Here is a 5,653-nt window from a genome sequence, read left to right as displayed (position 1 = left end):
CTGCTATCCCAGAATTTCTTAACCATCTTTTCTCCAGGCTAAACATACCCATCACTTTCAACCTTTCCTCATTTTACCAGGTTATGAGTATTTGTCCATCTAGCTCAATAATGTCTACTCTGACTGGCAGCAGCTCTCCAGAATCCCAGCAGAGCGCTTTACTTACTACATGCTACCTGATTCCTTTTTAACTGGATTGAATATGGAACTTTCCTTTATTTTTGTATGCAAAGCATGTGCTGTACCACTCAGCTCTACCCCCTTCCCATAAAGGATGTCTGTGCGAAGTGAAAGGGGAGCATGACGCATCAGTCCCACAAATCTGTTCTGCATCTCCCAGCAGCAGATGAGTGCAAACAGCACCCCCTTTGATATTAGTCACAGAGCTCAGAAATATTACACAGGATTGGGCTTTTGTATAATCAAATAAGCTGTTTCAGCTATTATTTACATTTTACGCAAGGATCTGAACGGTGCCTTTTAGAATGCCTCCACCTCCCTCCTAGTCTGGGAATTATGCTTTTTACTATTGGACCTACAACAAAATGTGGACAGCCAGACAGCCATGCTGTCTTCCAGGATATTGCATTCCACTCAGTTTTCCATTCCTTCCCCCAACAGTCAGCCAGCTTTCCATGCCCAAAAAGCATGCTCAGTACTTATTAGACTCACTCACCCTCCCTTTGTGGATTTTTCTGTACTCCTGCAAACCTTGGCATTCCCAAGGCTGCTGATCCTTCCCTCTTGTGTGTGGATGTTGCCATTTGGGCTGCATAAGGATGAGCTTGTTAGTAGTACAGTATATAAAATGTATAAATGCAATTATTTTATTTATAAAATGTTGGCGTCATCTTTCCCACCCAATTTTGTCATTTTTAAAAAACTAATAAAACAATATGGCATTAAAATCACAATACAATCTTAAAACCAGCAGAGAGTGGAGCAGTTTGTCAGCTCAAGGAGCTCAAATGGAAGAGAATGCAGCAGTAGCCTGCAAATGCTTTTCCAGATAAAGAACCTCTTCAGCTGCCAAGGAAAGACATAGAGGGGAACAGCCAACAGGAGCTGGCAGCTGTAAGTTTTTTCAACCACAGGGATGTGGGTTGGGGGAGAGGGAGAGAGAGAGAGAAAACTTCACCAGCTGAATTTCTTCTTGCTGTTGAGCTATTAAAGGCACAGGAGCACAACCTTTTTTTTTTTTAAAAAAGCCAGTGTCAACCCTAAGGGTGACGTGGCTGATTCTGCCACTGGTTTCTTGATGAGATGTTTGTTGTGTTCAGCTCGGTAGCTCTGCTCTGCTGAGCACTGGCAGTGTCCTTCGGAAATGCACCACTAACACAAAATGACAAATGGCACTGATTTGCATATGCCACTTTATATGCATAGCTGCAAATTTAGAAATAGTTGTTCTGATTTAAATAGAAAGACAATACATCTCATTGTAGTAAGGAAAACTGTGATGCGGTGCCCTGCGTGCCTGATCAATCTGCTGCCCAGGGGCTAAATGTTGATGGGCCACTTCAAGGCCCCTGCCTCTCTCCCGTCTAGGGTTGCCTGGTTCATGGCCTGAGACTGATCCTGTATCTTTAGGAGAAGAGAAAGTCAGCCAAGTGCAGGTGTTCTTGCAACACTGTAATGAGAAAAACCACAAGGTTGGATTCTCCCTTTCCCCTGCACAACTTTTAAAGATACAGCAGCTCTCTAGGGTTTCAGGCAGAGGTCTCTCCCAGCCCTGTGTAAAGATGCCAGGGATTGGACTTGGGACCTTTGGCATACAATGCATGTGCTCTTAATCACTGAACCATGGCCCTTGCCCAAAGCTTCTCTTCATTTTTAAGGCAGCAGAACCCTGTGTAGGGAAATATCTGACAAACCTTTAGAAAGAAAAAGAAAAAAATGATGATATGGGGATAATGCCATTAAATGTAGGAATGTGGTCAGAGGACTACAGGCTTGTAACCGTTGGAACAAAGATGTTGTCTTTATTTTGTCTCTGAAATCTCAACCTTGGAGGATGCTCTGTCTTTCCAGAAAAGCAACACCATCACAGAACCCAGTCAATTAAAGCAAATCTATGTTTTCTCAGTGCTGTGTTTCACACTGACCATTTGGCCAAGTGATGCAACATGCAGGAGATGAGTGTCAGGCCTGCGCTTGGGCAGTTGTTTCAGAATACAGTTGAGGACTCAAGACTAACCAGTGCCCCATCATGGCGGCAGAATGCCTTGCTTAGTCAGGTTTTGAGTAGGAGGAACTGACATGTTTACACCAATGAATGAATGAAGACATGAAGCAAAGTGAAGGGTAATTCCCCTATGATGTAATAATTAATTTGGCTCTGGGAAGACTTGTTAGGATACTTTTTCCTCCTATTTACTGTGTAAAGAAAGTCTGTGTGTGTGTGTGTGGAGTTTTCAAAGCTTGCAACTCTTAACAAAACTTTAGAAATACTTTTTTAAAAAACCCACACAAGCTATTTCCCATTTATTTCAACATATGGTTGAAAGGAATGGTAAGAGACTTAAAAGAGCCCTGGAGATTTCAATCCAGAAAGGAGAACTTGTTTCTTGACCTCTTAAAAATATTCATTTCTGATAAGGGCTCTTCAGTTTGCCAAACAGACAGATTGGAAGTGTGGAGGTAGCAAGAGATGTGATCATTTATATAAAATTATGAAAGGTTTGAAAAGTGGCACTGGGGATCAAGCAGCATACATAATCTACATGATAACCGAGCTAAGGGAACTAAAACCATACCAAAAGGAAAATGAACTATTTTCCCCCCACATCCAGCATACTATGGAACTCCCTGCTCTGGGAGACAGTGATGGGCTGGGTTTGCCTGGATAAAAAGGAAAAGAAGGAAAAAGGACTTGCCAGTTCAGGAATAATTTGCTTGTAAAAAGCAATGTAGCATTCAGGCGTCCTCCCTTCTGCACAAGAAAGTAGAATCTGAAAGCTGGCGTTACTGACCATGTGATCTAGTCCACTACCATGGAAAAAGGCCACCCTCCCATTAGCATCTCCTGGACCAACCACTCTCTGCATTCAAACAGCAGATGCATTGCAGAAGGTGCCTAAATACAGAGGAAGTAGCTTGACATGATTGAAGCTATACCCCAAAGAATCCTAGGAACTGCAGTTTGTTAAGTGTGCTGGGAATTGTAGCTCTGTGACAAACAAACTGCAGTTCCCATGATTCTTTGGAGGAAGCCATGACAGTTAAAGTGATATAAGAGTGATTTAAAGAGATGGTGCCATGGATGCAACACTCCAAACTGAGAATGAACCAATGAAAATGAATTATTCTGCTACTCATTGCCTTTGCTGGCACAATACCGAACACTGTTGGAGAAAGGCTATCACATAATAATTACATATTTGGCTCCCATCAGGATGAAAAGAATCACCATATGCTATCTGACTAACATTTGATCAGGACAAGTCCTGCCAACTCTTTTCTGGCAACTCTGAAATATAACTATATAGGATTTCAGCCTTTCTTTCGATGACTTGTTCTGGATTTGTTATAAAATGCTGGGATCAAATCAGCAGGATGGGGTACAGAAATGCAAGTAATCTGTTTTGCCTTGTGTTGGAGGTGAACATTTCTTAATGAGCATGATGAATTCATGATGAGCTTTGTTTTTATGCTCAGGGCCCACTATATTTGAAACACTGAAATTTTTCTACTTTCCTCTACACCAGAGTTCGCCAAGACTCATTTACTTGAACGAGTGAATTGATGTATATCAAGTGCATTCCGTGCCCAGAAGGTATTACTGGCCCTTTGTTCAACTCTGCTCTTTGTGGCACACTCCTGTGGGCTCAGTTGACATATTATAGCTCTCTTTGATGTGGCCAAGGGGTCTCTTTGATATAACAATACTCACTTTTTGTTTAGCAAGTGGGCAGGCAAGCTAGAGCACATTATGAGTTGCCTGAGGCCCGGGGTAGACTTATTAGCATCTCCAAGAGACAGAGCTGAGAAAGATCTTTCTGGGTAGCCTGGTTGGAAACTATTTCATTCATTCATTCATTCATTCATCCATTGTTAATAGTAATAGGCTAGATAAACCATTGGCTTGACTGTTGGTATAACAATTGGTGGCTCCATATGTACTTGAAGTTGTCACTTGTAGTGTCCTGTCTATGGGCACAGCTTGATCTGTAGGGTGGAATAAATACTGGGCCTCTACTAGAGAAAGCATTCCCATCTTTCTCCAGCCCTACCTGGAGATGCCAGGATTGAATAATGCTCTACAATAAATCTTCATTGCCTTCAGAAGAAGGAAAGAAAAGCCGTAGTTCTGCACCTTGCAATCCTGGTTGGAGGGTCCCCCCTCATACCCCTGCATTCCCATCATTTGCAGAGAGAGCGATTCATCCATGTTTGCCACAGCCCAGCATTTGAGAAGTACTGACCTAAACTTTTGTGAAAGGTGACATAGATCTTTTTCTATCATACTAGGTCACTTGCAATAAAAACGGCGGGGAGGGGGAACGTTAAAATTCTTTTTTAAAAAAAGAAGCCAGAAATTAACTCAAGATAGATGTTGCCAGCAGGTTGAAACCATCACATAGCATATGGGGGCCTAACTGAAGTTAATTTCAACAAATGACCTTCATAAATGGCAATTTCCTTTTAATATGACAGTATGAGCAATTTCTTATTTAAACTACTAACCTTTCTATTTATTTCTCCCTTTTAAGAGATAACATTGAAGACCAAATGCCCTTTGTAGGAAGAGAACAAATTAGTTTGTTCTCATTTTATCTTTTTTTTTTTTTTTTTTAAAGGCATTTGTTTGGAATAATGAGATTCAACGTCAAGAAATCTGAATAATGAGATTAAATATGGGAATTTAGTAGGAACAAATGGACAGAACAGCAAGACGACATCCAGAGCTTTCTGGATGGTACTACGTTTCACTCAATGTCTTTTCAGTAGAAAAGACAATAATGCTGGGAAAAACAGAACGAGTAGAAAAAGAGGAAGACCAAAGAGGAAGGCCAAACAAGTGATGGATTGATTCCATAAAGAAAGCCACAGACCTCAACTTACAAGATCTGAACAGGGTGATTTATAAAAGATGCTATTGGAGGTCGCTGATTCATAGGGTCGCCATAAGTCATAATCAACTTGAAGGCATATAACAACAACTTTTCAGTTCCACAGCAAAAAAGAAAGAAAAAGACCCCTCCACCCCCTACCCAGTTTCAAACTGACTTTGCTGGATTCTTTCAGTTTCACAAGTGCTGTAGAGGACACCGATCAGCCCTCATCACAACACACAAGATCCTGCTTATCCCTTTAAACATTCCACGGCAGCAGGAGAGCATACAGCCATAATTCCTGTGAACTGCAAACGAAGATGGAAGCAAAATACGGCCACCCAAAAAATAAAGTTCTTGTGGCTTCTACATACTTGGTAGACACCCTCGATCTTTAGAAGTACAAAAATTTGTAAATTTGTTTTTAAAGAAAAATAGATTTTGTTTAACTGCCTATTACAGAGAATTGATAACAGTAGACACCCCTCTTTAGATGGTAATTGTATTAATTACATCATTTACTTCTAAATGTAATCAACCAGACTTACTGATTTAGAGACCCTCCTGCTCATTCTTTTGAGTGAGGCCCTGGACAGCTG

Source organism: Rhineura floridana, chromosome 3 (assembly GCF_030035675.1).
Source record: "Rhineura floridana isolate rRhiFlo1 chromosome 3, rRhiFlo1.hap2, whole genome shotgun sequence".
Classification (NCBI taxonomy): Eukaryota; Metazoa; Chordata; class Lepidosauria; order Squamata; family Rhineuridae; genus Rhineura; species Rhineura floridana.
The sequence above is the reverse complement of the archived record's forward strand: the minus strand, read 5'-3'. Positions refer to the sequence as shown.